Source organism: Artibeus jamaicensis, unplaced genomic scaffold (genome assembly GCF_021234435.1).
Source record: "Artibeus jamaicensis isolate MK-2021 breed Jamaican fruit bat unplaced genomic scaffold, CSHL_Jam_final contig_60, whole genome shotgun sequence".
In the NCBI taxonomy this organism is placed as follows: domain Eukaryota; kingdom Metazoa; phylum Chordata; class Mammalia; order Chiroptera; family Phyllostomidae; genus Artibeus; species Artibeus jamaicensis.
In genome coordinates this window covers 3570423-3596468 of record NW_026521900.1, presented here as the reverse complement: position 1 = coordinate 3596468, position 26046 = coordinate 3570423, and the positions used below count along the sequence as shown (strand labels likewise).

General features: G+C 38.7%; 1 protein-coding gene across 6 annotated transcripts in view; it reads right to left on the bottom strand.

The window, feature by feature from the left end:
* The window catches only part of USP9X (ubiquitin specific peptidase 9 X-linked), a 393159-nt gene that overhangs the window by 102719 nt on the left and 264394 nt on the right, over positions 1-26046 (bottom strand). For 4 of the 6 annotated variants that reach the window (XM_037165292.2, XM_037165325.2, XM_037165318.2 and 1 more), the window contains exon 1: positions 16285-16957. The exons of 1 other annotated variant lie outside the window; for it this stretch is intronic. The gene's annotated coding sequence lies outside the window, so the exon portion shown is untranslated. Of the gene's footprint in view, positions 1-16284; positions 16958-17330; positions 17588-26046 lie in introns of those variants that run through there. One more of the 6 variants, XM_037165309.2, reaches the window with a different exon arrangement.

The following is a 26046-nucleotide window of genomic DNA, read 5'->3' as shown; positions in this document are numbered from 1 at the left end:
AAAAAGAGATTTCCTTGAGTCAGAACAAACCTCAAAGACTAACCTCTAAGATTAACCCCTGGAAGCAGAAAAACTGAACTGAAACAGACCAAGAGGCAATTAAATCCCAGGGCATCATCACCTAAAACAGAGCAATTAGCCAACAATTAGTGGAAACTAATATGTGTGTGTGATACAAAAACAGAGAAACAGCTGAATAGAGTTATCAGGGAAACACACAAAGAAAGCCTTACTATAACACCATTGTCATCCCAGGGTGACAGAGTGCATGACTAAGGTTGTGCCCTTTGAAGAGGAATCACACAGAAATAAGACTAAGTAGTACCACCAGTCACTAGACAAATAAGCAAGCAAATAACTAGACCCTGGAAACAGAAAGTAGTGAAAAATCAGTTTCAAAGTCGCTAGATCATATGAAAGGTCCAGTTTACATAAAAAATATATATATATAAACAAAATAACCACCCCACAAAAACAAACAAACAAAAAAAAACACCAAGATGTGAAAAAAGGAAAAAAAAGTGACCACTAACATTAAAAGAAAAAAAAACCTGGCTGGTGTAGCTCAGTGGATTGAGCACGGGCCTGCGAACCAGACAATCATGGTTCGATTCCCAGTCAGGGCACATTCCTGGGTTGCAGGCAGGTTCCCAGCAGGGGATGCACGAAAGGCAACCATACATTGATGTTTCTCTCTCCCTCTCTCCTTTCCTCCCCCTCTAAAGATAAATAAAATCTTCAAACAAAACAAAACAAAAAAACACCCTCAAGAGGATACACATGTCACTTAGCAAAAGAGGTCAAAACTATTATGAGTGTGTTCCAAGAACCAAAGGTAACCGACTTAAAAGAAGTAAAGGAAAATATGCAACAGTTAGACTATCAATAAAGAGATATTAAAAACTAATAATACAGAACCAAATGAAAATTTCAGTCAAAAAGTACAATAACTGAAATAAAAATTTCACCAAAGTGATTCAACAGAAGCTATAAACTGTTGGAACAAAGATCAGCAAACTAAAAGATCAACAGATTAAGCAACTGAAAAACAGAGAAAAAGAAAATGAGAATTTCACAGAAATGTGGAACACAATTAAGCAAACTGCTGTATACATAATGAAATCCCAGAAGAAAAAAAGAAACAGAAACATTCTCCCCAAATGAAAAACATTAATCTATAAATTCAAGAAGCTGAATAAACTCCAAGTGGTATAAATGCAACAAACCAGACTGAGAACCATCTTTAAAAAATGTCAAAGCCAAATACAATCTTGAAAGCAGCAAAAGTAAATCACATACAAAAGTTTCTCTGTAAGAATATAAACTGATTTCTTATCAGAAAACATGGAATCAGAGTCAGAGGGAAGACATATTCAAAGTACTAGAGTGTGGGGAGGGTAGAGGAACAACACAAAAGTCTTTCAAAAATAAAGTCAGAGGTTGACTTCCTCCACGACAGGATAAAGAGCTTGCAGACCCAATCCCCAGTGGAAAAGCACTAGCAAGTATAATTACAAAAACAGTAGCCCTGGCTGGTGTGGCTCAGTGGACTGAGTGCTGGCTTGTGAACCAAAAGTTTGCAAGTTCAATTCCTTGTCAGGGTACATGCTTGGGTTGCAGGACAGGCCGCCGCCTACTTGGGTGCATGGGAAAGGCAACCAACTGATACATGGCTCACACGTTAATTTTTCTCTTTCTCCCTCCCTTTCCCTCTAAGAAGTAAATAAATAAAATCTTAAAAAAAAAACAAAAGAAACTTTATAAATGCATTTTTTCTCCTTTCTTAACTGATTTAAATACACCGAAAAGCTATGTATACACAATGTGTGATTAGGTCTATTACATATAGAAATACACTTCTCAATAAAAGAATAAATTTAATTCAAAATTGATCACAGACCTAAACATAAAATCAAACACTATAAAATTCTTAAGACAAAACATAGTAGTAAATCTGCATGACCTATGATTTAGCAAGATTCTTCCAGATATGGCACCAAAAAGAGGAGCAACAGATAAAATAAACATCAAAATGAAAAATGTTTGTTTCAAAGAGCACTATCAAGACAATGAAAAGACAACCCATGAAATGTGAGAAACAAATGATAAATCATGGATATAAGGGGCTCACATGCAAAAAAACACAGCAAAGGCAATAAAAATAAAAAGGCAACCTACTGAATTGAAGAAACTATTCACAAATCATGTATCTGATAAGGGGTTGATATCCAAAATATAAATAAAAGCAAAAAACAAACAACCCCCCCCAACCCCCCCCAAGATTAAAAAAATGGGCCCTCGCTGTTGCAGCTCAGCGGATTGAATGCTGGCCTGCGAACCAAAGGGTCATTGGTTGGATTCCCAGTGTAGGGCACATGCCTTGTGTTGTAGGCTAGGTCCCCACATTGATGTTTCCCTCTTTAAAAAATAAATTTAAAAATATTTAAAAAATAAGCTGATACGAATAAATATTTTCCAAAGAGGTCATACAGATAGCCTACAGATACATGAAAAGGTGCTCAACATTAATCCTGAGAAATCAAAACCTCAAACCTGCAGAATGCCTATTATCAAAAAGACAACAAATAATAAGTGTTGGTGGGGAGGATGTGGAAAAAAGGGAACTCTTGTGCACTGTTGGTGGGAATGCAAATTGATTCAGCCATTAAGGAAAACAGTATGGAGGTTTATCAAAATATTCAAAATAGAACCACCATATGATCCAGCAATTCCATTTCTGGATATTTATCCAAAGAAAACAAAAACATTAATTTGAAAACATATACAGGATGGGGGTAAAGTAGGTTTGCAGTTTTGAGTACACAAAAGTTTATCCTTGTATTATTAATTACTTATTATTTTCCATACAAACTATAAATCTACTTTTGCCCCATCCTGTATATATCCCATTATTTACAACAGCCAAGACATGGAAACAACTAAATGTCCATCATTAACTGGGTAAATAAAATGTGGTTTTTAATATCTACAATGGAATATTATTTAGCCATAAAAAAGGAAATCTTGCCATTTCCAACATGGACAAACTGTGAAGGCATTATGTTAAGTGAAATAAGTTGGACAGCAAAAGATAAACACTATATGACCTCACTTATATGTGGAATCTAAAACAAAAACAAAAAACTCCAAGCTCACATATACAGAGAAAGGAGTGGTGACTGCCTTAGGCAGGGGATGGGGGCGTGGGCAAAATGGGTAAAAGGTGATCAAAAGGAACAAATTTTCAGTTTCAGGTCATGGGGATGTAATGTACAACATGCTGACTACAGTTAATATTGTCTGATATACGAAAGTAGCTAGGAAAATAGTTCCTCAAAGTTTTCATCATAAAGAAAACATCTTTTTTAATTTTGTTTAATTTTTTGAGAGAGAAAGGCAGGGAGAAAGAGGGAGAGAAATATCAATGTGTTGTTGCCTCTTGAGCACATGCCCTACTGGGGATCACATGCCCTAACTGGGAATCACACCAGCAACCCTTTGGTTTGCAGGCCAGTGCTCAATCCACTGAGCCACACCATCCAGGGCAGGAAAACATTTTTTTTTTAAACAACGTATGGTAATGGATATTTATTGTACTTACTGTGGTGATCATTTTGCAACATATACGAATATCAAATCATTACACTGTACACCTGAAAACTAATATTATGTCAATTATACCTCAAATTAAAAAAAAGAACAAGACTTTAACAACACTATGCACACATCAACTAGATTATAGACATTCATAGAACACTAACAAAATACAGCAGAATATACATTTTGAGTGTACATGAACAAAATACATGGACTGTTTAAGGCTATCATAAAAATGAAAAGAAAACGTATTTGTTTTTAAAAGAAAATACTTGTTTGAACTTGGGCACAAAAGAAGCAACAAAGAGATACTATGAAGGCCAAAACCTTTTAAGGAAATGGGAGATAGGTGCTCAATAAAGATTTGGAAATTAACTGCTCCAAATGTAGGTATTTCTACATCTAATCTACCCTTGAATGTTTCCTTATACAATTTTTTATTTATTGATTTTAGAGAAACATCAATTTTTTGTTCCACTTATTTATGCATTCATTGGTTGCTTCTTGTATGTGCCCTGACCAGACAGAACCCACAACCTTAAGTGTACTGGGACAATGCTCTAATCAACTGACATACCCTACCCAGCCAGGAACCCCTTAAATGTTTTTTCTGTTACATTTGTGAAGCCCACTGAGTTAACAAGGAAGGTCTCGCCCTGGCTGGTGTAGCTCAGTGGATTGAGCGCAGGCCTGCGAACCAGACAATCGCGGTTCGATTCCCAGTCAGGGCACATGCCTGGGTTGCAGACTGGTCTCCTGCAGGCCAGTTCCCAGCAGGGGAAGCATGAAAGGCAACCATACATTGATGCTTCTCTCCCTCTCTCCTTCCTTTCCCCTCTAAAGATAAATAAATAAAAAAATTAAAAAAAAAAAAAAAAAAGAAGAGAAGAGGCTTCTCTTAAAAAAAAATAAAAATAAAAAAAAACAAGGAAGGTCTCTCTTCCTTTCAAAGTTATTTTTATCTTGTCACTGATACCTATATTGTTATAGTTCTGATCACTGAAACAGAAAGTTAATATTCACAATTTTCTACACTATGACACCCTCCAAATTAGGAATGTTTAGTGTAGATACAACCAGATTGCTTTTCAAGTGGAAGGTATACTTGTACTTAAATATTCCTTTATTAAATACTTACAAAGGGTGCAAGGTCCCAGTAAATTCCAGTTCCTAAACAAATCAACCTAGTGATCAAGTGAGCAATGGTGACTTAAAACATTAGACACAATGACATACCAAATGTCACACAAGATACACCTGTGTTAAATGAGAGGTTAACAACTCAGTTATCTAATAACAACTCTTATCAAACTTTATCACAATCAGTTGACACCATTAGAAGTCAGCAATCCAATCATGAAATGCTGATATAATACTCAGAAAACTAAGACCTCATTTCATTTAGTCAACATTTTAAGCAAGACAGATCATTGATAATCATCATTTTCAATGTGCATCCAGTGGGTACCCTTTTTAACCTGATTTTCCAATTAGTTATGTAAAAAAGATAACTTGAAAAAGAAACTGAATTGGAAATTCCTTTTAGTCAATGAGATTATTTTCAATTACCTATAATTTTAAAACAACAGCTTTAAGAATTCACATTACTATATAAAGTATATAATGTTTTTAGTTTATTCAATTGTAAGTTATCACCACAATCAATTTCAGAATATTTTCATCACCCCAAAAAGAAAACCCCATACCCATTAGTATCAACCATTCCCCAGTCTCTCTTATCTCACCCCAGTCCCAATGTAATCTACATTCTATTTTTATAGGTTTGCCTATTCTAGGCATTTCATATAAATGGCATCATACAATATGAAATCTTTGATGACAGGCTTCTTTCACCTAGCATGATTGTTTGCAAGGTTTATCCAAGTTGTAGCATTTCTTTTTATTGTCAAAAATATTCCATTGTATGGTACACATTTTATTTATGCACTCATTAGCTGATGTGCATTTACGTTGTTTCTGTAATACAACTTTACACATGTGATTCCATCGAGAGTGATCGAAGACAAAAACTAGCCTTTTAAGCCTGTCCATCTTCAAAATAACACTGCACTATACCATGATGACTAACACTCAAATCAAAAGAAAAATAAAAAGTGGAAGGTATACACCAAGTTACTGCTAATGAAATTTTAAAACAGAATGTTAAAGCAAAAATAAAAACTCAACATTAAAAATTTTAGAGTAGATACAAAATTAAAAAATATATAATTCAAGTATGGCACCCCCCTTATTATATTGAGACACTATTATTAAAGGAAACATCCAAAGATCGGTCATTTTTTGGACAGATCACAAATGAAATGATGCAAGAGCTGAAGGGAAGGTAACCTCATTTTTTAAATGAGAAGGGTATATTTTATGAAAGAATAATGCCCATGTGCTATTGATAAATTGAAAGTAGTAACAGCACTCATTCCCTCAAGACATTGTATAGTGTAATGGTTAAGAGTACAGACTGAAGATAAACTGCCTCAGTTTGAACATCTGCTCTGCCACCTACCTGGGTGTCCAAGCCTGACTGACAAGTTCTTTAACAGCTATACCTTGGTTTACTTATATACAAAACTGGGATAGTAGGGGATAGTAGTATCTACCTTTTAGAACTCTTGTAAGAATATAAAGAATGTATTAAGTATATGAAGCAAGTACACAGTTCCTCACATACAGGTGCTAAGTATTAGCTACTGATGTGAGAGGTTTACAAAATAGAATAAAAAATATCTAAGAACTACATTAAAACCCTGTAATTTACAACAGAGAAAGGCAATGAGAACACCAACGGAAAACATCTAAATTGGACTGGAATATACTGACATATTTTGAAATGCTGCCTAGGATTTGTTTCAAAAAAGAAGGGGTACATAAAAAAGAACAGCCATGAAATAAAGTTAGTTGACGAAAGTTTTATCTACATCTGTATGTTTGATTTCCTTAACAGTAAGTTTGGAAAAGGGGAGAAGTAAGTTAAATGAGGATAGAGAATACCTACACAAATTTCTCAGAACATTAGAGTTGTATCTTAAAGGATAAGGATGAGTAGTAGGCCAAATAAGTTTGGTAGGGATAAAGGAGAAAAGGTGTGAGAAATGGAATGGAATAGCCTTAATACAGTAAATGTAACAGTAATTTAGAATCCAACCAGCACCAGTCACCTCATGTGGCATGTATAACTTCGTTTCTCCTATCTTTTAACAGCAGGCGTTAAATTTTAACTGAGAATATTTGGCCTACTCAAAAAGTTCACCAATGATGAAAACACACGCAATGTTATCAAAACAAATCAGATATACTTAAGGATATATAAGGGTTGTTTATGTCGTCAATTCCTTAAAACATGTTTATATGGGTGAAATCTAGTTAAATTAGTTATATAATTAAAGGCGAGTAAAAAAATATTTATGAAAAATATAACTTGTTCCCCTTCACCCCATCTCTCCCCAACCGGTCTCTGGAAACTAACAATCTGTTCTCTGTATCTATGAGTTTGGGTTTTTTGGCTTGTTTGTTTTTTTTTTAAGATTATGCCTATAAGAAACATATGGTATTAATTTGTCTTTCTCTACTTCACTTAGCATTATGACCTTGAGGCTCACACATGTTGTGACAAATGGCAAGATTTCAATTCTTTTTTTATAGCTAAATAATAATAGTTATATATGCATACACACACCATAATTTCTTTATCCATTCATCCATTATCTTGCCTATTGTAAAATAGTGCTACAATGAGCATGGGGGTACATGTATCTTTTAAAGTTAGTGTTTTCATTTTCTTCAGATAAATACCCACAAGTACATTTGCTGAATCATATGGCAGTTCTACTTTTTAATTTTTTGCGAAGTCTCCATATTGTTTTCTACAGTAGCTAAACCAATTTACATTTCCACTAACAGTGCACAAGGGTTCCCTGTTCTCCACATCCTTGCTAACACTTATTTCTTATCTTCCTGGTTTATAGCTGAAGGCCATATTTTAGTCTGAAGTATTGAATCTCTCAAGAGCAAAGATCTTTCCAGACATATTCTAAAGCCAAAAATGCTTATTTTTAAATTAATACATTTAATCCCTCTTATCCCTAATAAATCGTTAAGTTCATTTTTTAAATCTCTTATTTCAAAGAATTCATTCGGCTAGTGATTTTGGCTGTAAGATTTAACAGCTGCCTACTGGTCAAATTTCAAGTTTTATAGGTAAGCAAGAATTAAATACCAGAAACACCAATAAACACATGCAAAGATTCTAGACATCATATGGCCAAGCCACAATTAGATATTCCTAAATCTCCATCAAAATGGCTACAGTAAGTGTTGATAAGTAAGAGCAGCGTGAACTACATTGCTGGTGGGATTCTAAAATGGCACAACCAATTACTTGGGAAACCTGGTTGGCAGTATCTACTAGAGCCAAACACACATACCCTATAACCCAGCAATTCCACTTCTGGGTGTGCACCAAAAGACATGTACTATAATAATCATGGCAATACTCTTTATAATTGGTAAAAACACAGTAAACAATCTGAATGTCCACCAACAATAGAATGAATAAATCATAGTATATTTCATATAATTACTACCCAGTAATAAAAAAGAAGAAATTAATCATCTTAGGTAAAAGAAGTGAGACTCAGGGATGCATTCTGTACTATTTCATTTAGTTTAAAACCTCCATGGAGTTTAAAATCAGGCATAACTAATTAATTGAAAGACAGAGTTCAGGATACTGTGGCGTATATTTTTTGGTGGAGGGAGAGGCATGAAGGAGCCTTCTGGGATGCTAGAAATTTTCTGTATGTTGATCTAAATGGTATTTATACAGATGTATACATTTGTAAAATTTTCTCAAACTACACACTTAAAATTTGCAGGCTTGGTGTATGCAAGTTATATCTCAATTAAAAAGTAAAAAATAAGCCCTGGCTGGTGTAGCTCAGTGGATTGAGCGCGGGCCTGCGAACCAGACAATCGCGGTTCGATTCCCAGTCAGGGCACAAGCCAGGGTTGCAGGCTGGTTCCCTGCAGGCCGGTTCCCAGCAGGGGACGCACGAAAGGCAACCATACATTGATGTTTCTCTCCCTCTCTCCTTCCCTTCCCCTCTAAAGATAAATAAATAAAATATTAAAAAAAAGTAAAAAATTATAGGAGATAAACCACTCAAAAGATAATGCAAACTTTCCTTGAGAATTTAAGGCATTGTTTCTCAAAGTGTGGTTCACTGATGCTTGTTTTAATTTCTAATATAGTATCACTGGATATAACCCCATATAAATAAAAACCTTTTGGGGCCCTCAATAAATATAAGGGGTCCTCAGACCAGTAAGTGTAAGAGTAACTAGCGGAGTGACATACAATTAGAAGTGATAAGCTTCTTTTGCTACTTCTCTTAGTGATGAACAACAATGATCAACATTTTCTCTGAAACCATCTGTGCCAAACAAAATTACTGCTACTAGATTTATGTGCATACTTTCATCCTCAATCAGAAAAACAATTTCCCCTGAATATATTATTTTTCCTAATAGGCTACATCACTTTTTAACAGCAGTATGTTCTTAAAGCTTAAGCTAGAATTCAGATGAAAACTCTGAAATAAAATATTGCAAATTAATAAAATATTTTGATAATGCATTTCTCCAATTTAACTTTGCTTTAACATGAGTATCAAACACCACTGCCCTGCTTTCAATACAGTGCTGTCTCAGACTCTGGCTAAAGAATTTTTGGAAATTGTTTTTTAAACTTACTGTAGCCTATGACAGGGACGGTTCTGTTTTGCTCACCTTGTACCCATTACCTGGTATAATACCTAGCACATAATATGCATTTAACATGTAACTGTTGAATTTTAAATGAAGTACAAAATTTTGAAAATCAAGAAAAATTAGACAAAGTGGAAAGCCTAAAGAAAAGTAGGTACGCTAACATTCATGTCTAAACCAGTAATTTTCCAAGGGTGATTCCATACTCAGGAACTTGTCAGAAATGCCTATTTTTTAGAGAGAGGGGAATGGAGGAAGAGCCTCTTGTACATGCCCAGACCAGGGATGGAATCCACAACTCACACGTGCTCTGACCTGAAATCTAACAGGTGACCTTTCCATATGTGGGGAAATGCCCAACCAACTGAGCCATACTAGTCAGGGCTAGAAACGCGTATTTTTGAGCCCCATTCCAGTTACTGAATCGAACTCTGGGGGCAGGGTCCAGCAATTTGTTTTAACTCGCCTTCCAGGTTTGAGGAACACTGTTCTAAACCAGGTCTGGCAAATATGGTCACAGACCAAATCCAGCCTCCTATTTTTGCACAGCCTACAAGCAGAGAATGAATTTAACACAGAAACATACCATCAATTTGATGACAAGGAACACTAACTTTAAACCCCAATCTGGCAAAATACTATTTTAATAGGCCCCCTGAAAATCTATCCTTATTAGACCCTAATTACCAATAATTTTACTGATTTTATTTTGAATTTCATCAATAAAAAGCTTACTTAATATCATCAGTTTTGCCTCTTAGAACACAAAGCCCAAAATAATTATGATCCAGTCCTTTATAGAAAGTATGCTGATCCCTACTCTGAACCCCTGGAGGTGCTATCAAGGAGAGCAACCATATCTTTCGTAACTACCTTAGAGATAATACCACTAGGTAAAAGATGATGGGTCTAATGCCTTATATAATAATTTCCATGCTCTCTCGGATCCAAGTTAATTGAGTACACTTACAGTTAGTAACTAGCTCACAGAAAAGGGATGTAACCAACAACTAACACTTACAACTCTCAATAACCACCAAAGGCAACAGGAAGGAAAGAAACATAAGTGGAATAGGAAAGGGAAAAAAGTCAAAGACCCTTTTTATTCTTCCTAAATTTTCTTCTCTTCCCACTACACAGGCTTTGTGGCTGAGGATGGGATCCAAAACTATTCAAAATCATTCCCAGAAACACAATTCCTTTGATAATGGTTGGCTACTCTGAGTCTAAAATGTTCAAATTTTACATGACTGGTCAGTTACAGAAAGGATAAACTGAAAGGGGTACATAACACATCAATTTTGTACAAGCAGTTCTAAGGTTCCTGGAGTCAAATATTCCCCCAGATTTTGCCACTGAGGCAATCAAGTTATTACTGTAAACAATGTAATATTGCATGCTACATAATATATAAAGATAAAGGACAAAATCCCTGCTTATTATCCATTATTAGGGAGAGATTTAAGTATAAATTTTATGAGTGACTACCAAAGCAATGGGATTCAAAGAATTCACTAATTAATGTGACTCATTAGATACGGAAATAGCTTCATGAAGAAGCATGCTATCTTAAGTGAAGTCACTTCACCTACTTGAAAACCAGAGTTTGACTGGATCTAAGACTCCTTTCAGGATGGCTCATCGTAAAAGGATTAGGGTTAAGTTCAGTGAGACTCCAAGCAATAAAAATGGGGGGGGGGAGGGAAAAGGGAACTCAACAAGAATATAATATGGTGAACTGACTACTCATGCAACAAATTATTATTGACAGTCTGTATGCCAGGCATTTTCTAGGTGCTAGGGATGCAGCAGTGAACCCAGGATCTTGAGTCTGACCAGATGGATGTCACCAACCTAAAAAGAATTTGGAGGACAAAATTAATCTACACTAAATAAAACAAACTTAAAAAAAAAACACAGCATAGGGATAACTTACAGAGCATCAATACAGGGAAGGAACAAGAGAAGGAGTGACACCAGAGTATGTAATATCTGGCAAAAACGAAAAGCATCACAAGCACAGTGACTCCTGAAGTGAATATGCAAGAATTCTAAAAGAACCTATTTCTACTGTACATGACATTTGGGCTCACTGGAGGAGACTGAAGCTCAGAATAAAATTCCACCTAACTTCTTTAGAGAAACTGAAAGGTAAAAGGAAAATTCCATTGGCTTATACCACAACTACGTATAAACCTAATAATTCATTCTCCTGTGAGGCACAATAATGACAAAATTATAGTACAACTTTAAAGATCAGCTAGTCCAATGCTCATTTCATATAATATAAAGCTTCTAGACATGAATAATTTCTAGCCCAATAAGTATTTGTTGAATGGATAAAAAAGAAACTAATGCCTTACTGGACATTAACGTATTAGACCTGGAACCATAACTCTAAGGTGCTTAGTAAGAGATAATGAACAAATATATATGTGTACATGTGCATAAAATTCTATGTGGACTCCTGGTCTCTCCCAACTATTCGTCCAGTGTCCGAACTTTTCACTACGTTTGTGTCTGTAATTTTTGGCAATGTGACTAACAAAACTAACCCAAGCAGGAATGTTACTGCCTAATGGTAGGACACAAACTCAAGAGTCTCGGACCTCCCCTTTCCCTAAAAGGATTGCAAAACAAACAAACCTTAAGTGCACATCAGAATTGCCTTTTGAGGTTTTTCAATGTTCTGTTTACACCCCAAATCTATTTAATTATAATCTCCAGAGAGTAAGACCTAGGCAAATTCATTTTTTTTTAAAGTTCCGTATGTAGGTGATTCTAATACAAAGTGAGGTAGAAAAATCATTATTAGACAGTGACTAAAAATAAAATTGGAAACCCATTTGCTGTAGAATATATGTATATGTATGTGTGTGTGTACTGAAGTGCACAAGACAAGCACAGAGACATTTAAAGAACAAATGTAAGACAGCTCATCTTAACAGTCTATTTTTCACACCTTATTCCTTAAAAGAGTATTACATTGGCCACTGAATTGAATAGGAACAACTGAATGATAAATTCAAACTTCAAAATACTTATCAGAAGTTTCATGAGGTCTTTTTTCCTTATAATAGACTTTATAGCATAGAAAATAGGACTACAGTAATCATTAAATTTAATAGAAGAATCTTTGACAAATCTTGTACCACATTAAGAATGCTCATAGCCCTGGCTGGGGTGGCTCAGTGGATTGAGTGGAGACCTGCACACCAAAAGGTCACCAGGGTTGGATCCCTGGTCCCCGGCACATGCCTGGGCTGCAGTGATGTTTCTCTCCTCTTTCTTCTTCCCTTCCCCCCTCTCTAAAAATAAATAAATAAAATCTTAAAAAAGAAAAACAAATGCTTATAGATTCTACATCAGCAGACTCTTTCGCACCTCTCTCAATACAAATTCAGCATAATGGCCCAAGGAAATGAAAAGAAATGAATAAAATAAGTTATTGTTATTCCGTTCATTCTATGAAATTTCCAACTATAACTATAAAAACGCAAAATGAAGCCCTTAGTTTCAAAAAGTTTTTGTAAAATTTACAGAGATTAAACAAGGTTAAATAAAACTCAGAATTCTCAAATTAAACTAATAGTCACATGGTATTAAATGTTCACTTATGAGATAACTTAAATTACTGGGAGACAAATGCCTGGATTTTACATCTTTGAAGAATGTTTAATTGCCTAATATTATTTTAATCATAAGCACACCCACCAACTAAACTATCAACCTAAACATGCTGGAAGACACATGGAAGGGAAAGATCATATTTGCTACATAGCTTTAGCATCTCCCTTGGACAACCAAGATTACCCAAATTGCAGACTACTGTCATTTTGAAATTTTAATCTGAAGTTACACTGGTATAAGAAACTCAAGTTCTAAGTGTTTTTTAAAAAATAAGTAATCAGTGTTACTTCACTAATGTGGCATAATAGTCAAAGCACCACCGGTTGAGCCTGACAGACCTCAGTCCTTCATCTGTAAAAGGGAGATAATACTATCTACATAAGGTAATAAAATGGGAAGTGTTTAACATAGACCTAAGCAGTTGAGTGGGAAAAAGAAATCCATCTTATTTGTTCACTTGAAAGTTCAGTAAGAACATGTTCACAGCTATAACACAGTGGTTTTCAAGCCTGACTGAATATGAGAAAGCACCCACAGTGCTTTTAAAATATACCTTTGCCCAGACCCCAAATCAAACCAATTCATCAGTCTCTGGGAGTGGGACTCGGGCATTTTTTTTCTTTTCTAAACTCTTGCAAGTGACTCTAATATGCAGCCAGGATTGAGGTATATGCATTAACCCTTTCCCAAATACTACTAACATTACACTTTTAAAATAAGACAACTTAGCAATAAGCACAATAGTTTTTAAAGATGCAGCTCCTCAAAAAACCAAATGAAAACCAAATTACTGTTTTTCAGTTAACATATGAGATATCAAGATTCAGAAAACATACCAGCATAAGAGGAGATTATAATGTAGGGCTGTTATAAAACATTACATTCTTTTAGAATTAAAAAAAAACCCAACTAGCTGAATAACCACAAAATCAGACCCTCCCCCATAAATGCCCAAGTCTTACAAATGAACTAATCCTTTACCACACACCCCTACAATTTTCAAACAACTTTCCATAACCTGATTTAGAACAAAGATTGGTTTCAATACTAAAATTCCAAAACTAGAGTATAAAAACTACGCTTTCAAATTTACCCTATGAAATAAAGTAAGTTAAAAGAATGCTTCCGTGTACAACTAATCAAGAACTAGCAAATTCATGACAAGTAAATTCATTTCATGAAAACATCCATTTTCAAAACCTGTAAGAACATTATTAATACCACATCAAAGAAAATTATGAGGGGATATCCATGAAATCTCTCATCTTCTTGAGAAGTTAAAATTTATTTCAAAATCCTGAAAGATAAAAGATCCAAAGTAAATCCTATTTGAGCATTCTAGGCATAAAATAAGACTCCAGACCACCAAGATATCTCAATAATTTGGTGAAAGGTATAATCTGTCCTTCAAAATTCCTTTCTGAAGAATTCAGATTCTTGTATGTACTGTTCTTGCTGTTATTTAATCTCTCCAGAAATTTTCCCTCAGAAACAGACAAGGTCAACAAACAAAAGAACATTAAGATAATACCTTGAGAATTACAACTTAAATGTTCATGCAAAAAAACATTTAAAAAGGAATAGAAAAATTTGTTGTTAAATTCAAAAGTCTTATTTTTTAGTTAAGAGAAAGCAAAAGAAAATATGATTATAAGTATTTTGAGTTCACCCTTTGTACACCAATTCAGAATATTTCTCATTTTCACTCTATCCAAACACTGAAATAACGCTTAAAAAATTAAAGTTATAAGACAAAGCACGAGTTTTAAAATTGAGAACACAAATATTGACATATTTATATATTTAATACAGGAATCTTTTAAGGAACTTGGAAGACATTAGCCGAAACCAAAATGGCAGCCCACTAAAATCAGTAGACCAGGGAAATCTAAAGGAGAGTTTGTAGTCTATTTTTATAAAGTTCAAGTGTACAAATTAAGAAAGCCAAGCTAGTCATGTTTAACCAGTCCTTACCATCTAATCACTAAAAGTACGTATAGTGAGGTCCAAGAGGAAGGTTAGGTATCTGCTGAAAAGTTTCCTAATGGACGTACTCCAATTTTTTTCTCAAAAGTGAAGATATACAAATGTTACGCAGATTTAAGGGACTCAAGGGTTTCCAGGTGAAAGAGTGCTACGGAATAGTTCCCTCCCCTCAAAATAAAGCATGAATATTTAACATACCCTCTTAAATTCAAAGACAATTTGAAGAAATTACACACACCTGTAAACTTAACAGTGGAAAATCCAATTAACGTTTCAACTATGGAACTTTCAAAAATAACATGTTTAATTTTAAGTTGTATGGGAAATACAAAAAATTCCAAGGTAAGTTCCAGTTGCCACAAAAATGCATACAAATATTACAAAGCAAGTATATACACCTGTTCCGCAACTCTTTAACTTAACATTTCACAATGAATGAAAAACGAACCATTTATCAATCCTGAATCCTCACATCACAAGAACCTGAAGGCTTTATCATTAACGAACTCGCACATGCTACTATTTTTGGCAGAAACAGTTAAAAATAGAAAGGTGGTGGGTCCAACCTAGCTTGGAAGCGATTTCGGCAACAAAACAGCCTTCGCGGCTTTGGCCCTCGTGAGGGGGGGGGGGGGGGGGGCGGCGAAGGAGGTGGAGGAGGCCGATAACCCGGCTCCGGCTCCGGCTGAGAAGCTGCGGGTTATCGCGGCAGGGTGGGGGGAGGCGGACCAGTCGTTTGGCCCGATAGCCAGGCGTAGCCTAGGCCTAGCTCTACCGCTCCAAATCACTCCACCTCAATAATGGCGTTTGGTGTCAAGTGCAATGAGAATGGAGAGAACGGCTGTCCAACTAGAAGCCGCGGGGTCCGGGAGCCACTAGCCCCAGGCGCTGACCCGAGCTCTGGGTGCTGATGCCGAGGCTGCCCGCAGGGCCGGGAGACTCCATCCTCCCACTCGGCCCCAGACAGGACGGGAAGGGGGGGAGGGGGAGGAGGAGGGACGGAGCCGTCAGCCATTTTCCCTTACAGTCCAAAACACACAGACACGCTCCCGGGACGCCGGCTCGGAGAACCCAGACCCATACTCTCGTCGCCGCCACCCACCCAACCCCGGGCCCGGTGCGGGGGTGGTGGTGGCGGTGGTGACGGACGGGCGGGGAAGCCCCCCGGCCGGGATGGAAACCCCGCGAACGCACGCACACACAAACACACACCCCTCGCCCTCCTCCCCTCAGCGAAGTCCAGCTGTTGGCCCAAGAAAAGCTCGTCCCCCGTCTCGGCTGGCCACTCACCGCACAACACAGACGTCTTCTCTTCAGAAGCAGGGCAAGCGGAGGCGGCAACACGACTCAGTCCTGGGACAAGGCCCACCAGGGTGCATCCCAGGCCCAGGGGGGACGGGCGACAAAGTGTGTCGAGAGGCTGCAGCGAGCCTCAGGACCGGGGGATTGCACACGAGCGCCGGAATTCACCGCTCACAGCGCTCGCCGTGCAACGGCGGTAGCCGCTACCTCCTCCTCCTCCTAAGCCAGCGGCGGCCCTCTTCCCCCTTTCTCTCCTCAGGCTGTGAGACTCTCGCAGAGCTCAGACAAGCTCCGAGCGGTGCGTTTCTCCTGCGTCACCTCCTTCTGCTCCTCCTCCCGCAGCGACGGCTTCACCTTCCCCTGCTCTCCGTCTCTGTCCCCGCTGCGGGCCTGGTCGCTTGGCCGCAGCTTACTGCTGGCTGTCGGCGACGACCGAAGCACCGGGCGCTGAGGCGACCGCCTCCCGTGAGAGGCGGCAGCGGCAGGCTCCCGCGAGGCCCGTGAGCTGAGCGAGGCGGGGAGGGGCTCAGAGCGGCAGAGGCCCGGACCGGCCGGGTGCGGAGACTGCAGCTCCGCCGGCGGCGGGGACTATCTTCCGCAGCCGCGAAAGCCCGTCCTCGTCAATATGGCGGATCCAGCAAACCACCCCTCCCTCCGAGAAAAAAAAAAAAAAAAGCCGCTCGGCCAGTGGCGGCGGCGGTAGCGGCGGCAGGGGCAGCAGCAGCGGTGGCTAAGAAAGCAGCACAGCGGCGCAGACTCCCACTAGCTCCAGAACCGCCCAAAGCTCTGAGGTCGCCGCCCCCGTCAAGCCCCGCCCCCACAGGGTCCGCCTCTCGTACCTCCTTCTCCTATCCTCCACCCCTCTCTCGATCAGCTGTTCCTCTGACTCGCTCCGCTCTCTCAGCTCCTCCTCCCACGTCAAGCCTGGGAGAGTGGCGCCAGCCGCCGTGGGAGCCGAGCCTAGGGAGACGCTTGGAACTCGGGGAGCTGGGGTGGGGGAGGGGAAGACAATGCGGTAAAGATAGTTCGCTCACCAAGGTTCCTTCAGCCACGCCCCTTCAGGGTCCCGCCACGACACGATACAGCGTTACTTAGGCATCGTCTGGGGAGCAGTTGTGAGGGCAGAGGTGGCAAGAGGACGGGCAGGAGTGGGAGCCTGAAAGGATCTGGCACACCACTCAAAAGGAGGAGCTAGGAGATCGGGACAGGCGGGCTACGTGGCCAGGACGGAGTTAATCGCGGGAGCCACAGCCGCGTCGCTCGGAGGCCGCTTGTTTTTGTTCCATTGTGAACCCTGGCCCGAGGACCAGTGCCCGGATGATGACGTCACTGCCCCCCTAGTTCCGGGATTGTGGGGGGAGGGGTGGCGGAAAAAGGAGATCTGGAGACCACGCGCTAGGCTGTCGCACCCGTGGTGCTAGGGGGTCCCCGCGGCGCAGCTGATCGGCGTCACGGGGCCGGTAAGCCGGCCAGGCCCGAGAGGTTGGTACGCTGGAAGGCGGCATCGATGTGAGGTTCCGAGGGCCTGGCCACCTGTTCAATACCGATAGGAGAAAGGTGTGGCTATCTCATAAGGCTGGAAGGGGGGTAGCTGCGAGTGGGCTCCCCATCCCCACCCCATGAAGCAGGTGCTCCTGCAGCATCAGTACCTGGAAGCACTTAGGCTTCCTCACAACCTAATTATTACCACTTTTCAAAGGAAAAATTACAAAGTGCCAAGGAGGGTCCCGTGCCAAATCATCACAAGTCAGTGTTACAAAGCGGAAGGACTTTATGAACCCATAATATCCACTATGTCATGGACTATTTACTATGTTTATATTCCAAACTAAGTTATCAGGTTAATCTTAAATAAATGGAATGCTTGGAACAAGTCTATAAGAGACTATCTTAGATGCCCAAATAAAGAGAAAACAAATGCAGTTTCTAGTTAATCACAGAGTTTCTTTTGACTTAATGCTGTGGACACCAAATTGTATGCAAAAATCATCGCAAAACCTCATTAAACAAATCCCTATATTTTGTACAGAATAGAGTTGAATTTACCGGTACTTACACTATACTTACACTAATTTATAATCAAGGGTTGGAATCCAAACTAATTTAGTGTGACACAGTGAGAGCACATTACTTAGTACTAGTATCTTAAATTTTAAAACCATTTGTCTATACAATTTTCACAAAATTTATCTAGGAAGCTGTCCAAAACACAAACCTCATAGCCCTAATAATTCATAACATTATTTTCTTGTTTTTTAATAATTATTTCCATGAGTGGCTTGTCCAGTAGCTTATGAGTTCCTGTAGCTTGTGAGTTCCTGAAGAGTAGACACTACCATCCATGTACACTTTAGGCTTGCTAATTGCATAGTTGTTTTATTTAATCTTCAGAACCCTGTGAAGTAGTCAGTACAAATACTGCTGTGATCACTGTCTTTAAATAAGGAAACACTAAGGGTAAGTGATTTGCCCATAATCACCACCAGACAGTATTGGTAAGCTTTGAACACATACCTTTTAACCCTATCAAAAGTACACCATTAACAAGGATGTCTGCTCTCACTAAGTCTATTGTTTCTGTTTGGGATGACGGAAACAGAAAGTGGTGATGGTTGTACAACATCGTGATTGTACCTTAAAGCTAACGAATGGTGCATTTAAAATGGTTAAAATGGCAAATTTTGTTACATGTATTTTACCACAATTTTTAAAAAGTTGGAAAAATTTGCCCTGGCCTGGTAGCTTAGTTGTTTACAGCATTGTCCCCCAAGACCAAGATTGCAGGTTTAATCTCCTGACAGGGCACATACGAGTACAAGAAGCAACCAATAAATGCATAAGTGGAGTAACAAATAGATATTTCTCCCCCCACTTTCTAAATCAATACATTAATTTTTTTTTTTTTGCCCTGGCTGGTGTAGCTCAGTGGATTGAGTGCAGGCCTGTGAACTAGAGAATAATGGTTCAATTCCCGGTCAGGGCACATGCCTGGGTTGCAGGCCAGTTCCCAGCAGGGGATGCATGAGAGGCAATCATACATTGCTATTTCTCTCCCTCTCTCCTTCCCTTCCCCTCTAAAGATAAATAAAAATCTTTTTAAAACATTTTTAAGGGGGAAAAATTCAATTTCATATGGTTTAGTCCATAAATTACACTCCCACCAGTAGTTCTAGGAGGAACCTAGCCTATCAAGTCCAGCTCACCAGCAACTCACCCCTTCCTATGCTTTGTGGAGCTACGCATTACGCACAACTTTACCCCCAGGGTGGGTGCCCTCACAGGACTGCTGGATCACTTTTGACAGTTTCCTCTCAGTTAATGGGATAAGGAAATTAACAGTTCTGATTTCAAAGAATAGGTTTAATGTCACAGCAAAGATCCTTAGATTAAAGTCCACACAGTCCAGGCCTTCCTTCTTATTCCCTTTGTTTTGGGGTTTCTCTTTCCTAACTCCTGGCTATAGCTTTGAAATTAATTTTTTTAATTTCCTGGTCCAGTCGTGGTAGGGTAAAGCCTTGTTATATTAGATTTCCTCATAAAATTTCCCATTGTGCTTTTATTTTTTCCACTCAGAAATGCTTCATAAGTACATCATTGTTTATTAGGACACTTAAAGATTTATCCAGGAAATACACAGAATTTCCTGGATAAATAGGTATTTTTTTAAAGTTTCAGGGCTATGAATTTCAAAGTTCCATAGACAAGATGGTAAATGCTGCACAAGAAGGTAAATGCTTCATACTTGTGGAAATGTCTTCTAGGTTAATGGCTAAGCTAATATAAAAGAGGAGGGAGCTTTGATAATATGTACCCTAGAGAAGGCTTTGTGATTTGAATGGAATGAGGAAAAGTCCACAAATGACTTGATATTATTTTTTATTTTTTAAGATTTTATTTATTTACTTTTTAGGGGGAGGGCAAGGAAGAGAGAAATGGAAACACTAATGTGAGATACACTGGCTCAGTTGCCCCTTATGTGCACCCTGACCGGGGACCAAACTGGCAACCCAGGCATGCGCCCTGACTAGGAACTGAACTGGCAACCTTTCACTATGCGGGACCAATGCTCAACTGAGCCACACAGGTCACAGCAATGACTTGGTATTTTTAATATAAAAATGTTAACTAAGAATCTAAGTAGAGCCCTGGCTTGTGTGGGTCGGTGGATTAAGTGCTAGCCGGAGAACCAAAAGGTCGCCAGTTTGATCCCCAGTCAGGGCATATGACTGGGTTGTGGGCCAGGTCCCAGTTGGGGGCATGTGAGAAGCAACCCATCAATGTACCTCTCACACATCCATGTTTCTCTCCCTCTCTTTCTCCCTTTCTGCCCCTCTCTCTAAAAATAAATTAAATCTAAAAAAAAATCTAAGTAGATGGTCCCATTTTATCTTTCTTCATGAAAACAGAGGGCATGGCTTGAGAGAGAACATAGGAAGAACAAAGATCACAGACTGCTAATATGCTACTGCTCATGGATATTCAATAGGATTTTGGACATCAGTGCCTAGTAGAACAGACATGCTTAAAAAATAGTCTGTCCATCCTGCTCTGTAAAAATCTCTCTGAAACCGACCTGTTCCCAGCCAAGGACTTGGATGCAGAGTCCATGGTATTATTTCACTCCTTTTACTCTATACTTTTTGAATCTCCTGGTTTTATTTAAAATGTGAAGGGCTGTATTGTATATTTTTATGTAAACCACCACAGTGCAAAATAATGTGAGCCTTTTCATTTGTTTTTACTAGTACAACCTTGCTTATTTCATCTCACCCTAAAATGTACATATTTTTCCTAGTTGGAGGGTAACAACTATGATTCTTGAGAAGCCTGAATCTTTCTGCCACCAGTTTGGGGCACAGGCGAATTGCCTCAGCAGGACTTAGGGGTACTAATTTCACTTCATTCCTGACCCTAAGCTAGTTCTAGTCAACTCAAAGCTCCTAAATAGTTGTATAGTTCAGCTCTGTCTCCGTGTCTGTCCAAAAGATTCCAAATTTTCTAAGTCTTACCTATCTAAAACACAAGCCTTATAGTTTAATTGTGGACCTACAAAGTCTACCTGATTTTCACAACCATTTCACAATCAAAATTGCACTGCACTCAGGCAGAGTACCACTTGGTAATTCAACTTAGACATCAAGTAAAATTCTCACTACATTCTCTCTACATAATTGTAGGCTGGTCAAAAGCTTTAGCTCCATCTTGTTTTTTGCTTTATCACACCCTCTTATTCTTTGCCAGCCTGGAAATCGTTCAAAAAGGCAAAATTTCAACCAACTCTTTCTTTGGCCAGAATTTCTTCAGAGTCTACTCTAATTTAGTCTAGTATTGCTTTTCCCAGAAAAAAGTAAACAATTAAGCTCTAACAGTCTGATTACCAATTTCAACTAGTGTGAAGGGAGGGTGGGAGAGGTTCTTTCCTGGTATCACCAACTAACGATTCTCCAGCAGCAGTTGGGTGTCCTACCATTTAACTCGATTTTGAACGATCTACCCAGATTCCACCTTTATTTATTTTAATATTTAACTAATACTGCTACAGTTTTTTAAAAGATTTTATTTATTTATCTTTAGAGGGGAAGGGAAGGAGAGAGGGAGAGAAACATCAATGTATGGTTGCCTTTCGTGCGTCCCCTGCTGGGAACTGGCCTGCAGGGAACCAGCCTGCAACCCTGGCTTGTGCCCTGACTGGGAATTGAACCGCGATTGTCTGGTTCTCAGGCCCGCGCTCAATCCACTGAGCTACACCAGCCACGGCTAGATTCCACCTTTATTAAGGGTTCAGTCAGTCCCACAAGACTGCCCTTCACCTCAGATGCCAATTGCAAGTCCAAGTTGTTACCTGTGCTTTTGACCAACCAGCTATAGATTGGAGGTTTCAACAACTTCCCCCTTGGGTTATAGGTTAAGGGCTCGGTCCTACGATACTGACCACCCCCCACTGAACCCCCTGCTTCAGACACCAATTGAAAATAGAGGATATTTGAGGAATGAAGGGGGGAAATAGAACAACTGTAATGGCATAATTAATAAAATATATTTTTAAAATAAAAATAAAAAATTTCTAAAAATTAAAAAATAAATAAATTCCTTGCTTTGCTTCCACCTTTTCTCTATAATAGTCTCTCCCTGAGGTCTTGCAAGTGGAACATTCCTAAACACTTCCTGTTTGGCACTGCCCAATTCAAATAGATTTTTGCTCAAATAAACACAAAAAAATTAAAAAAAAAAAAGAAAGAAAGAAAATAGAGGATATCACCTGTGTTTCCGACCAAATGGCTATAAATCAGAGGTTCCCATAATTCCGAAATTGTTCTTACTAATTAAAGTAGCTTCTTAGACCAGCATGTGAATGACCTGAGGGCTATACATCACACAGAGCTTTTTCCACTCAAGAGTGGAAAGACTAGGGGTCCAAGTTAAAGGGGTGTCCCCCTTCCCCATGACTCTACTGCAGGCTACTAAAGTTTAATATTGACTTTCTGCAAGATTTCTAAGATAGAATTCACCTGCTAATATATATTATACAAATATATAATAATATGTATAATGTATATTGCATGTAATATATAAGTATAAACATGTAACTATAAAATACATGCATTTATGTAATATCCAATGTATATATCTCATATGTAATAATAAAGTGCTACTTCTCTAAATATATTTTGCAATTCAAACTTTTCACAAACACAAGGAGGTTTTCTTTCAGCCAAAACTGGTGAGGTTTTTTGTTTTGTTTTGTTTTTTATACCAAACATTGCATTTTTGACTGCTAGAACAGCTAGTCTTTCTTGGCTCTTAGGCATATTTTTTTGCCTCATTCTTTTGGGTAAAATTTATTCTTTTCAGAAAAAATGCAAACGGTTTGTCAATCATACAGCATCAATTCTCTCCCTTCTTTCTATTTCTGGGTTCATTTCAGGACATCCTTTCTTTTTTGGGGGATTGCCCTAGGTAGTTCAGAGGGCCTGACAGCTCTGCTCTTAGGTTTGCAGACTCAAGTGCCCGTTTGCAAAGCATACGTTGCTGGCTCTCAGTTGTCAGGGGTAGAGAAAAATCAGCCAGGGGTACAGTTTCCAAATCAGCCAGTCTTTTATGCCTGGTCAAGTCCTTTAACATGGGATTATATATCAAAATAGTGATTCATGATGGCTTTATAAATGTGTGCTAGCAATGGTAGTATGACAGGTGGTATAACCAAAAGAGGCAGACCTGGTCCAAGCACTATTTTGTAAAAGGGCTTTTCACTTAGTTTGCCTAACATGGACATCAGAAGCTTAAAACCTCAGTGTGTGTCACAAACAAAACAACACTATGGTGAATGTAAGATAACACCACAAAATGTCTAGCAAACAGGAGAAAAATTTTTCTTCTATCACCAAAACCAATGACCACTATCATTTTTGTGTATTTCTTTCCAGATTTTTTGTATGAATAGTCCTTTTTTTAAAAAGCTATAGAAATAATGCAACCAAATTAAAGTTTGCAAAATTGAGAAATAAAAAATACCCCCCTAAGGCTAAAATGCAATCATTATACTAAATATAGCATAATTTATGCTAATCTTTTAAAATTGCATTTTCTTTATTTATTTTGAAAAATAGGTGTGTATACATATCTTTTTAAAATGTTCACTTCAAAAAACATTCAACAAATCTTAGCATGCTATTTAGTTTCTACATCTTTCGTTTTTTCACTTAAAATATCTTGCAGATCTTTCCTCAAGACATCTAGAGCTGACTTTTTTGACTGCATCGTATTCCATTGGGTGCAAGCAGCATAATTTGGATAGCCAGTCCTTTACTGATGCACATTTGGCATGTTTTTGAATCTTTTGCTATTATAAGAAAATGCTGACTTCCAGTTTCCGGTCCAATGTGTTAGGAACTTGGAAGTCATCGCTCCCATCCTCACAAGAAAAAAGTCAAACAGATTGAATATCAACAACTCTTGTTAGATCCATCAGAAAATTGAGGTCACAGGGCTAACTGCTACCCCCCAAAATTGAAGAGACAGGCAAATACAAAGAATCACAGCTTACCGGAGCAAAAACTTTGGAACAGAAGACTGCAGCTGGAGCCAATACCAGGGTAGAAAAACAAGCTGTAGTTGATGAATTGCTAGAGACTCAGTGTGGACAAGCTACAAAACTCCACAGGTTGTGGGGAGGCAGTTTTAGGAGGGTGGAGGTAATACTGTAAATTTTACCTCCAGGAGCTCCACCAGGTTTTCAGAGTATAGGCTGGAGAAAAATCCCTTCTAGCTGCTCAGAAGGGAAAGGGAAAGTAACTTTTTTGAAATTGCTCAGAACATTCAGTTCTCCTTAACAAATATCCGACCTCAAGGGAGACTTTTTTTTTCCACCAGTGCCTAACCACCTTGTGTATTATCAGAGATGGGGGGTAGGGGGGCTATCCTTCCATCCTTCCACATGGGGGAGGGGAAATAAATACTCAACTCCAGCCTCCTCTAGCCATCCTTTCTCACCCTAAAGGGAGGATGGAGAATGGATGAGAAGGTCTTGTCAAGGTCACCAGTCAGGGGAGGGGACCAGGCTAATTAAAAGACTGAGACCTAAGATCGTGGTTCGATTCCGCATCAGGGAACATGCCTGGGTTGCAGGCCAGTTCCCAACAGGGGCCAGTTCCCAGCAGGGGATGCACCAGAAGCAACCATACATTGGGAAAAAAAAAAAAAAAAGACTGAGACCTAATCACTCACAGGACTATAGGATGCTTCCCCTCCCCCACCCATTATCTCCCCATCACTAAAGGACCATTTACCACAGTTCCTTTCCCAGTACATCATGTTTGGCTTTCAATCTAAAATTACAAGGCATACCAAAAGACAAAAAACAGTTTGAAGAGATAGAGCATCAGAACTAAACTCAAATGTGGCAGAGATATTAGAATCAACCAGGAATTTTAAAAATTTATGATTAATATGCTAAGAGCTCTAATGGGAAAAGTGGGCAACATGTGAGAACAGATGAATAATGTATGCAGAGAATTGGAAACAATATGAATTAAAAGGAAATGCTAGAATAAAAAAGTGAAGAATGTCTTTGATGGGGTCATCAGTAGACTGGACATGGCCAAGAAACGAGCAAATGAACTTGAATATATGTTAACAGAAACTTACAAAACTCAAATACAATCAGGGGAAAAAAAGAATGAAAAATGCAGAAGAGAATATTTAAGAAATGTGGGGCAATTACAAAAGGTGTAACATACATCGATTCCAGGTTAGGGCACATGCCTGGGTTGCAGGCCGGGTCCCTGATTGGGGGTACAGGAGAGGCAACGGGTCAATGTTTCTCTCTCACATCTATGATTCTCTCCCTCTCTTTCTCCCTCCCTCCACCTCTTTCTAAAATAAATAAATAAAATCTTTTAAAAAATGAAGATGTGAAAAACATACTTTGCATTAAAAATGAATTTAGCATTATTAGATATATGCAGTTGTCATCCAATGGCTTTAAATACCATCTATATTTTGAGGGCCCCCAAATTTATATTTTCAGTACTAACCAATTTTTGAACTCTAAACATGTATATACAATTACTTATTTAATTTCTCCATGTGGATGCTAACAAGCACTTCAAAAAACACACGCCTAAAACTGAGTTCTTGATAATCTTTACCATCTCAGTATATGGCAATGCTATTCTTCCAATTACTCAGGCCAAAAACTTTGGTGTCAACAAATTCTGGTATCTCTACCTTCAATATAAAACCTGAATTCAG